The 11220-nt window shown below is 36.1% G+C and overlaps 1 long non-coding RNA gene across 1 annotated transcript in view; it reads right to left on the bottom strand.

Annotated features, from left to right (window-relative positions):
• LOC141372453 (uncharacterized) overlaps window positions 1-11220 on the bottom strand; it is a 56233-nt gene that overhangs the window by 25242 nt on the left and 19771 nt on the right. The window contains exon 2 of the long non-coding RNA XR_012377707.1: window positions 6725-6852. This is a non-coding gene — a long non-coding RNA (uncharacterized lncRNA). The remainder of the gene's footprint in view (window positions 1-6724; window positions 6853-11220) is intronic.

Here is an 11220-nt window from a genome sequence, read left to right as displayed (position 1 = left end):
ACACACACACACACACACACACACACACACACACACACACTATTTTATTTTGGGGGCCATTACCCTACCCCCCCTATTGTTGCCAAAACCACACGGGCTGAGGGCTACAGCCAGATGGACAGACACCTCCCCTTACCCATACCCCTCCTGTGTGGGGTTGGACAACTTTTTAGTTTGGGGGTTTTGTTTTGTTTTCTGAATAAAAAAAGATTCTACTAAAAAATAAAGTCATCAAATTAAGTGGCAAGTTATTAAGGCAGTCCTAGGAAACTAATATGCTAACATTATAGAAATTGTGTTAAAGGGGTTATTGCAGGAGGGTACTTCTCTCAGCATGGGTGTAAGAACCTTTCCCAGAGAAAACATGCATGTCTAGGGGCTTGAGGAAATATTCAGGAGCTCCCAAGCCTCTATTTATTCTGGGCTCCAACTCAGAAGGAAGAGACTAAAATTGTTGTCAGGAGAGCAAAGGGACACCTGGAAACCAAGGGTCCCTGCTTTGACTGGTAATAACATAACTAGTCCCTGAGATCTCTTAAATTCTAGGAGAAAATAAATGTGTGATTCCACCTGAGAATCTCATTACTTGAACCAAACACAGGTGATAATCCAAGGTCAGAGGCACAGCGGAGAGAATAGATTGGCCCCAGTTGGAGTCTCCAAGCATCATGCATCACACATGAGTCAAAGATCCATGGAACCACTCTCTCCACTGGTGAATCATGTTTATCAGCAATAGCAGGTTAGATTATAGAAGTTAGTGGTGTGCTCTTGATAACTGAAAAGAAAAGGACACTCCACAATTGAATGTATTTGGAACAAACTGTTCCAAATCTTATTTGTACTTCACTGCTTATTACTAGAAACTTACAAAGAAGAGAAGTAAAGTAGCAAAAAAAGCCATTTCTATGGAATTAGGATGTAATTTGACTTCTTTCTATAAAAATAACTAATGTTTCTTATTTCCTGAAATTCTTCAGTTGCCTTTTGATGATTCATAGAATACAATGTAACATGAGAACAAGAGTTTATTCCCCAGGCTTTGAGTAGAGAAAATCAGAGGATGATGGCTATTGTTGAAATGATATAACACGCAAAGTACCAGGAATATAGTGTAGGTACTTGCTAAAAATTGGTTCCTTCCAGTTACCTTAAAACTCTTTTTAAATTTTCTAATTTTCTTTTTTTAGTGTAACAGTCAGAGAAAGATTGCCTTGGCAATTTTAAAGTCTCACAGCTACATATTCAAAAAAACATTCCCAAGTTCTTATCCATTGCCCTTTGAATTGTGATTAGTAGTACTAGTTCTAACAACTAAGATATATCATAAACTCTAAGGCAATTAGTGTTCCCCTCACTTTTCTTTCTGCCAGACATAAAGCCTCATCCCTTTAGAATTTATTTAGGGGCTTATTGTTATATTATTTTTCTTTTTCTCCACTAGAGTCACTTTAAAAGTTTCACTTTTTTATAAGACCCCAAAAGGAAAACAAAACAAAACCTACACTGATGGTGATATATGTACCAAAGAGATACAGGAATTAACTAAAAGAAGTTCCCAATGGCCAAAACTGGAAGAATTTGAACAACAAAATAAAGTAATACTGGATTAAAACCCAAAGTATAAAATAAGTATCTCTGAGTTCATACTGATATAAATAAATGATTGAATAAACAAATGGTGAGAAGAGACAAATCTCCCATGCAGAAGAATTTCAAATAATTTATATAGATCCTGTGCCCTGAAGAGATTGAAGCATAACTCCCCTCTTCTGAAGTGTAGGCTACTTATAGTGACTTTCTTTCAAAGAATACAATATGGAAAGAGGCAGAAAAATAACTTAGTGGAGAAACCTAACAAACACTATCTAGCCAGGTGATCAAGGTTAACATCAATCATGAAAAACATGTTGACAGTATATACCCTAGATATGCAGTGATCTCTGTGGTCTTCCTTCCAAAAATCCACAACCCCAGGCTAAGCATTAGAAAAAGATGAGCCGAACTCAAGTTGGGTGACATCCTACACAATACCTGACCAGGATTCCTCAAAACTCTCAAGGTCATCAAAAGCAAGAAAAGTCTGAAAAATTGTCACAGTTTAGAGAAGTCTAAAGAGACATGACAGCTAAATGTTATATGGTATCTTGGATACAATCCTGGAACAGAAAAAAAGTGTTAATGTAAGATATTAATAATAGAGGAAACTGAATATGAGGTATGTGAGAACTCTATTATCTTTGTAATTTTTCTATAAACCTAAATCTACTCTAGAAATTTTTATTTTTATATATTATACAAATTTTTATATATTATTGGGTCTCTATTCTTGATTTCTTAGCTATAGCTAGCTAGCTCCCTCAGGAAGCTCACTCAGCTTAGCACCTCATTAAACCCCACAAAATCCCTACAAGATAGATTCTATTATTATAGCATTTTTACAGATAAACTGGAAAAGCTTAAAAGCTTACCAAAAGACCTGTCCAAAACATGGCAGTGCTAGAAATGGAACTCAGGGGTGCCTGGGTGGCTCAGTTGGTTAAGCAACTGCCTTCAACTCAGGTCATGATCCTGGAGTCCCGGGATCGAGTCCCACATCGGGCTCCCTGCTCAGCAGGGAGTCTACTTCTCTCTCTGACCCTCTTCCCTCTCGTGCTATCTCTCATTCTCTCTCTCAAATAAATAAATAAAATCTTTAAAAAAAAAAGAAAGAAAAGAAATGGAACTCAGCCCAGTTCTAGAACTTATATTTTTTCCTTTAAATTTTTTTTATCGTTATGTTAACACCATACATCATTAGTTTTTGATTAGAACTTATATTCTTAACCACTATCTCATACTCTCCCATCATGTGACAGTATATATAGAAAGTATAAAACAATCTACACGTACATTTTTAGAACTGATAAATTATTTTAGGATGTTATTGGTTACATGATCAAAGTGGAATAATCTATTATATTTCTGTAAGTTCCCACAACAAATTATTAGAAAATAAAAATATTGAAGAACATACTGCTTGTGGTAGCATCCAAATTATGAAGTGCAGAAAATCTAATAGTAGATGTATAAGACCTCTCCTCTACATAGGAAACAATAAAACATTATTGAGAGAAATTAAAGACGATCTAGATAAATGTAGCTATATAACATGTTTATTCATGAGAACACTTGATATTATGAAGGTATCATTCTCAAACGTCTAAAGAATCGTTACAATTATAACTGAGTAGGTGTATGTGTAACTTCAGAAATTATCCTAAAATTTAAGTTGAATGCAATGGACTTACAATAGTCAAGATACTATTCAAGATAGAGGAAGAAAGGGAAATATTTGTTTTAACACTTTGTAGAAAGATTTATTTTAAAGCAACACTGGTTAAGATGTGATATTAATGCCTACACAAACAGGCAACTGAAGTTGATTTAAAAAGAGCCCAGAAAGGGATCTATGCATCTATGGACATTTAATTTAAAATAAAGATAGCATGGTAGAACAATGCAAGAAAGACAGCCTTTTCAGTACATAGCCCTGAAACAACTGCATGAAACATGGGGGAAACCCCAAAATCTACTTCTACTCCATATCACATATAATCAAAACTTACTGACATGTAGCTTTGATGTAAAAGACAAAGCTATCAATTTTCAAAATGTAATATAAAAGAATTTATCTTCATGACCTTGGAATAAGAAAAAGTTTTTTTAAACAGGACACAAAAGCACTAAACATAAGAAAAAGATTTAATAATTGGGCTACATAAAAATTAAGAACTTCTATTCTTCAAAAGATATCATCAAGAGAGTCAAAAGCAAACCAATGTACAGAAGGAGATGTAGCACACATATTAGAATATGTAAAGAACTCCTACAAATCAAAAATAAAAAGCTAACCAATCAAAAGGGAAAATAAGCAAGGGTAGAACGGGCACTTCAGAGAGAAGACAGCCTTATGACCAATATATATATGAAAATGTTTTCAATCTTAGAAGAAATCAGAGAAATGCAAATTAAAATCACAAAAAGATACTACTAGAAACCCACGAATAACTAAAGCTAAGATCTTACAACCATGTGCTAGCAAGAATGTAGAGCAATAGGAACTAACATACATTGCTGGTGAGATAATAAACTGGGGCAACCACTTTGGAAGGTTTGGAATCAGCTGCTAAAATCGAACATATGCACACACTATAATAGGAATTTCACTGCAAGGTATATAGCCAAGAAAAATGTGTGCACATGTGCAGCAAAAAACAACTACAAATATGCACCTCAGTTATAAACACCTCAAACTGGAAAAAGCCCAAATATCTATCAACATTAAAATGAATAACAAATTGTAGAATACTCAAATAATGAAAATGAGCCAACTGTAAATACATCAACAATGGGAGTGAATCTCACAAACAGAACATTGAGCAAAAGAAGCCAGAAAAAAATGAAACATTTACTGCATGGTTTGATTTATATGAAGTTCTACAGCAGGTAAAACTATAATATAATGTTTAGAGATTTGTGCTCCAAGGGAAAAAAATTACAAATAAAAGAAAGCATATATTATGAAAGTCAAAGAGAGCTTACTTTGGGGATGGTGATCCAGGCTTTAGTAATTGGTAGTAGACATGATTTCCTGGTTGTTCACTTTGCACTTTATAACATTTCATTGATTTGTACATTTTGTTTTATGTACTCCTCAACAAAATGTATTTTAAATATAAAAATATAAATTGTTTTATTTTTTCATTTAAATATATTTTAGTTCTTAATTTAAGAGTTTTATAAGAATAAGGCATACTACAGTGTTGTTATTTTCTCCTTCCTGTCACAGGCTACAGAACATGAGACCTTTAAGATCCCATCCCCAAGTAGACCTAACTTGCAAAATATCTAATCAAAGCAAAAGTAAAATAGAATTTTATACTAGAAAAAAGATATATTTACCAAGGATGACTAGAACTTTAATTACAAATTGCACATGGTTTCCAATAAAATCTTCCCAGAGAAAGCAAGACTATAATCACTCTCACTACTATACTGTGTCCCCATTGTGCTGTTAGACAGGATGGTAATTAACATGGTCACAACTATAACTGTCAGGCATGAAAGCAATGCTGAATGTGTTTCTCACCCAGCTGCTATCAGCATGGGGTAGAAGAATAAAAATAGTGCCAAGAAATCAATCTCCTCCATCAAAACTGAGCCGACTCTGAGCAGTAGTTCAGTAGTTTCATAAGAACAAACACAACCTCAACTAATCACTGCCCAGAAAATTAATACGGAAGCCAATACAGAAGCCTCTATTCCATACTTCACCTACGGTTCATGTGCAGGTGTTCTAAATGCCTGCCAAGAAAGTATGTAAGGTGTTTCAGGAGGCAGTAAAGAGGCAAATAGCTTCTTCCTGAGTATACAAAAGGAATATGTTCACTGTCAAAACTAGTTACAATCAGGACCATCCCTTTACTTGTAAGACATTTTTATTACATAAGGCTTCTCAATGCTAGAAATTAAGAATGAATGTTATTGCAACACCAACTGGGCAGTAGTACATTATTGTGATGGGAGAAGACATCAGATGGCAACATTCTTTAGTAGAATTGTGCATGTAGAAGACTAGCCAAGAAATTGACTGAATTGGGTCAATTGGGCTAGTGGCTAGTTAATTCTGGCTAGTGGCTGACTCTAAGGTATACAGGGTCCCAAACCAAAAAACAATTTCTTTTTGCAGGATCCCTTTCAATAAAAAGAATCTGATTAAAAATACATTATAAAAATTCATGGATCTGTGAAAGATATGGAAAGTAGGACTGGCCCCAGGAAGAATTTTAACTTTAATGCAGGCCTGAGAAAGTCTTGTTCAAACCGGTGGGGAGCTCTAGAGGCAGTACTGGCTATCACAGTGTTCTCTGTCAGGCCAAAATGGCCAGGTGTTAGGTAACTCACTTATTTAGTCAGCAGTTGTGGGCTTTCCTGGAAAAGGTATGACCTGGGGTGGAACAACTTTGGGCAACTGAGGCAAGTCCTGAGGGAACTGAGAGCTGGAGGCTGTCTGCTGACTGTAATGCACACAGCGGAGCAGCAAGTTCTTCTCTGAAGGGATATCTCCCTACCACATCTCTAAGTCACCATTGCCCACTCCCAGAGCTACCAGTACTAACTTCATAAACATTCAGAGGATAGCCTCTCCAAGATTGCCGCACGCCTCTTTTCCTGAAGGGAAACTTAGAAGAGAAGGATATGGAAGTTAGTCCTAGGAAGGCATCCAATGCTTATTGTCTGTCTCCTTTGCTATCCATTCTAGAGTCCCCTCACCCTGAGCTACCAACCCTGTTGACCTTGATGGCTGCTGTAGTCAGCTTGGGCTGCTATAAAAAAGTGCCATATACTAGATGGCTTAAACAATAGACATTAATCTCTCAGAGTTCTGGAGGTGGAGAAGTCCAAGATCAAGGTGCCAGCCAATTCAGTTCTTGGTAGGGGCACTCTCCTTGTTTGCAGATGGTCACCTCCTTGCTATGTCCTCACATGGCAGAGAGAACTCTGGTATCTCTTCCTCTTCTTATAAGGGCACTATTCCCATCAGAAAGGTCCCATCCTCATGACCTCAACTACACATAATTATTGCTCAAAAGCTCTATCTCTAAATGCTATAATATTGGGGATTAGGTTTTCATCATGTGAATTTTGGGGGGACACAATTCAGTCCATAGCAGTGGCTTACCTGATGTCATAAAGCACACATTCATCTCCGAGTTCCCTGACCACGGATGGTCATTATGCCCAGGCTGAGGTTGCTTTAACTAGTCTTGTAATCTTCAGGATATCAGAAATGGTCCAGACATCTTCAGACTACATCATGACAGAGAGCAAGAGAATTAAAGTATCCATGGAGTATAACTATGTAGATATAGGCTATATTAGTCTCCTCTAGAAAGGACACTATCTCTGGCATGGTGGCTGTAGTTAGAGCTACTATTTACTTGAGCTTGCAGTAATGCATGGTCATTCTACAGTATCCGTCTAGTTTCTCCTCCTGCTCATGCTCTCACTCTCTCTCAAAATAAAGTCTTTTTAAAAAAATGAAGAAAATGATGACTGATTATGGCTTTGCTATAAAAATATTGCTTTTATAGTGTGAAATATGGTTACTCTCTTGAAAACTAAACTCTAAGTAGTAAACTTAATTTTCTTTGTCACTTAGCCATCCAAGAAAATCCCAAACATCCAAGTTGCAGTTATATTATTGATATGGGGTTGTAGTACATTTTTTAGTTGTCTGCATGAATTTCTGAAAGATAAGGTCTCTTTAGGGCAGGGCATACTAAAAACATGTTTTAAAAAGTAAAAAAAAAAAAAAAAAAACAGCAGCGCCTGGGTGGCTCAGTCATTAAGCGTCTACCTTCGGCTCAGGTCATGATCCCAGGGTCCTGGGATCAAGCCCCACATCGGGCTCTCTGCTCCGCAGGAAGCCTGCTTCTTCCTCTCCCACTCCCCCTGCTTGTGTTCCCTCTCTCGCTGTGTGTCTCTCTCTGTCAAATAAGTAAATGGAATCTTTTTAAAAAGAAAAGTAAAAGAAAACAAAAATCTGAAAAAAAAAAGCCTTGCAACATTTCATACAAGACTAAATGAAGTATGATATATATTTACCAGTTAGATGTAAAAGTACATCTCAACAGAAATGCAATCATTTTCATCACAAGAAAAATTAGTAAGACATAAATAGATACATAATGTTACAGAGTATGAACCATACATGTTATGTTATGCTGTAAAGGATTGAGACATTTTATTTTTTATTTTTTTTAAGATTTTTTTATTTATTTGACAAAAAGACAGCAAGGGAGGGAACACAAGCAGGGGGGGGTAGGAGAAGCAGGCTTCCTGCCAAGCAGGGAGCCCGATGCGGGGCTCAAACCCAGGGCCCTGGGATCGTGACCTGAGCCAAAGGGAGACGCTTAACAACTGAGCCACCCAGGCGCCCCAAGGCTTGAGACATTTTAAAAGCATCAGGTGGTAAATTTACTTGATAAAAAAGGAGAGATGGGGGAATCTAGAAAGGGAATTTTTAAAAATCACCAAGAGTTACTAAAATTTTAATATAGTAAAAACTTAAAACAATATTTTTTAAAAAAGATATTTTTCCTATGGTTATATTTGGAAACACCGAAGTTACAGGGTGTCGTCTTTTGATTTCAAATGAGGAAGCATTTTCTAAAACTTTTTTCTAACAACTTTTTGCAGGATTAATTTTCCTCTTATGTTGTCTGACCCCATCCTCTGCTGCTGCACTGCCTTTGCATTTTCTTTTTCTGTGCAGATGTTTTATACATGACACCTCGAGTTTTCACTTAAGGGGAGTTTACTGTCATCTCTTACCTCCTGTCCTCATGTCTTGCTCTGCCTTTACTCATTTTTTTAAAAAGACTTTATTTATTTTTTGAGAGAGTGAGAGCATGAGCAGGAGGAGGGACTGAGGGAGAGGGAGAGGGAGAAAATCTCAAGCAGACCATGGAGCCTGATGTAGGGCTTGATCTTACCACCCTGAGGTCACCACCTGAGCCAAAACCAAGGGTCGCTCAACCTAATGAGCCACCCAGGTGCTCCTTTCTTCACTTTTTTAATGACAGGCTTTAAAACTGGTAAACTCTAATCAAGTAATCTCAGAATTGCTTGATTTATTTACTGTTAATTACAAGTAAGCCCTTTAATAATTTAAATGTTTCCTGATTTTTTTTTTTTAATGGCATTTAACTAGTAACACTGAGGGGCACCTGGGTGGCTCAGTTGGTTAAGTGTTTCACTCTGGATTTCAGCTCAGGTCTTGATCTCAAGGTGGTGAGTTCAAGCCCCACATTGGGCTCCACACTGGGCACGGAGCCTACGTAAATAGTAACATTGAAATTTCCATACTTCTAGTTTTGTTGTTTGTTGTACAATTTGAAACACCATAAAATTAAAAAGCAATAAGATGGGGAAAATAATTGTAGTATATATAGCAAACCACAATCATATGTTCCTAAGAAATGTACAGAGTTTATGCAATTCATAAGAGGAGAATGAAAAATGATCAATAAACATATGGAAGAAATGTTCCCCTTGAAACCAAATGTACTTTAAAGTAGTATAAACACCGTTTTTGCCTAACAATTTGACAAAGATTATAAAAATGTCAATATGTACTGTTCAATAAGATACAACAAACTAGCTGGGGGAAATTTAAATTGGAATAAGTTCTATTACACTGGAATAAGCTCTTCATTGGCTGCATACATCAAAAACCTTAAAATTATTCATACACTAAAATAGCAATTCCACCTTTAGTGATGTAGCCAAAGGAATAACTGGACAAGAAGCACAGAAGATGATCATAGTAGATCTTGTTGTAACCTAAATGTCCAAAATTTGGGTATTAAAGTAAATTTAAAACGTACTATTTTGATGAAATGCTATCCAATCCAAAAATCACATTTTCTAAGACTTCACGATATGAGTAAATATTCCTACTTCAATTCTAAGTGAAAAAAAGGAAAAAACTAAACTAAACTAAAACCAAAACAAACAAAAAAAGTCACATGCATAGTTTATCAGCTTTGTGTAAGAGAGCTAGCTCGCTCTCTCCTAGAAAATTCAGGGGGAAATGAATTGTCCTAAAAATATCACATTTTCAAGCAGCGTAGACTGGGTCAGAATATACATATGCAGAAGCTTCTGAAGGGCCAAAAGCATGCCCATTCCAGCAATTCCCACCTGGGGAGAAGGAAGCCACTCTCCCATATCCTCTATCACCAAGATTTATCACTTAATTGAAAACGTTGGTTAAAGTGGAGAATTAAAAAATTAGATGGATAAGAAGACAAATATTCTTTCACCAAACTTTATATGACCAAAGCCTAGCCCTTACATGCAGTTCTGCTGACTATCTAGTTCAGTGCCCTCTTCATAAATAAACCACATACAAAATAAAATATCTGTGGTTTCCAGTATAGGCTTCTTTAAACTAAAGGACAACCTAGAGTCAAATGTAAGGAATATTAGTACAAAATCTTTCAATGTTTCTCATTCCTTTATTTTTCCTAATCATTTACATTTGACTCACCCAATCCTAATTTAACAGCAATTTCTCTTTAGTGACTTCCATTATCATGTCTTCCCAAGGCTTTCAAGTTAGCTTAAAAAAAAAAAAATACAGTAACTACATTTCTTTATCCACTCACATTTCATGAATTTACAGAAATTTAATTTTACTTTGAGTTACTCTACACAAAAATCTAGAATGTATACCATTAGCTTGATGGTCAGGTCAAATGGAGAGGAAAGTGATATAAGAGGAAGGAATGATTACAATTCATTTAATGCAGTGCTAAACAGCTTTTTGAAAGAGTAGCAAGACTAAACATACCTCCAGATAACCAAGTAAGCACCCAAAGCCACCATGAACCCATGGAGCCATGATTAATTCTGAAAAATATTGAGTTATTAGTTACAGCACTGAGATTCACAGTAAGAAACCTACAGATGCAGTTGTGCTGTGCTAACATCATTTATTATTAACTTATAAACAGCTAAAGTTTCTTTTCAAAGTTCAGTGAAAAGAATATGGGATATAACTCAGGAAAACTGCTACTTTTTAGGACATAGTGTTTTGGTTTTCTGCATACCATTTCCAATAATCTCATAAATTGTCTCAATATCACACATAGGAAAGAAAAAACACCATGTTCTCTTTGTAGCCCCCTCACTGTTCCCCACAGGCTACAGGACCTCTAGCTGTTATCTGAATACCCAAAAAAGAACACTTGTCTGTTCTTGGTTGATCAAGATGGGAGAGCCCAATTTAAGCTGACTACATCATATACAAAATAGCTTCTCAACCAGGTACTTCAATGGGATACAGGTAGGTCACAAGGCATTGATAGCTATACATTTTTACAATAATATTTTTTTTACAATGGTGACAAATTTCCCACAGTTAAAATCATTATAAATACTATTTCTGTGCCCCATTGTGGGACAAAATCCTCAAAGGGTCTCTCATGTTTCTGTATTTGTTATGAGCAAAGTTACTGACAGATTTTTTCTGGACTATCTTTTGAAGAGTGTCTGAATAGCAAACAGCCACAGAAGATAGATATACTATCTCTGAAGCAGAGGGCAGATTTGTTTCCTGTCAAGTATAATATAGATAAATGTTTCCCTTCAGAGCAAAGACTGGGCAGG

The sequence above is a fragment of the Callorhinus ursinus genome, unplaced genomic scaffold (genome assembly GCF_003265705.2).
Source record: "Callorhinus ursinus isolate GAN/ISIS: 27379988/994484 unplaced genomic scaffold, GSC_fseal_2.0 scaffold4, whole genome shotgun sequence".
Taxonomy (NCBI): Eukaryota; Metazoa; Chordata; class Mammalia; order Carnivora; family Otariidae; genus Callorhinus; species Callorhinus ursinus.
Note: the sequence above shows the minus strand (reverse complement) of the source record. Positions and strands in the feature narration are given on the sequence as shown.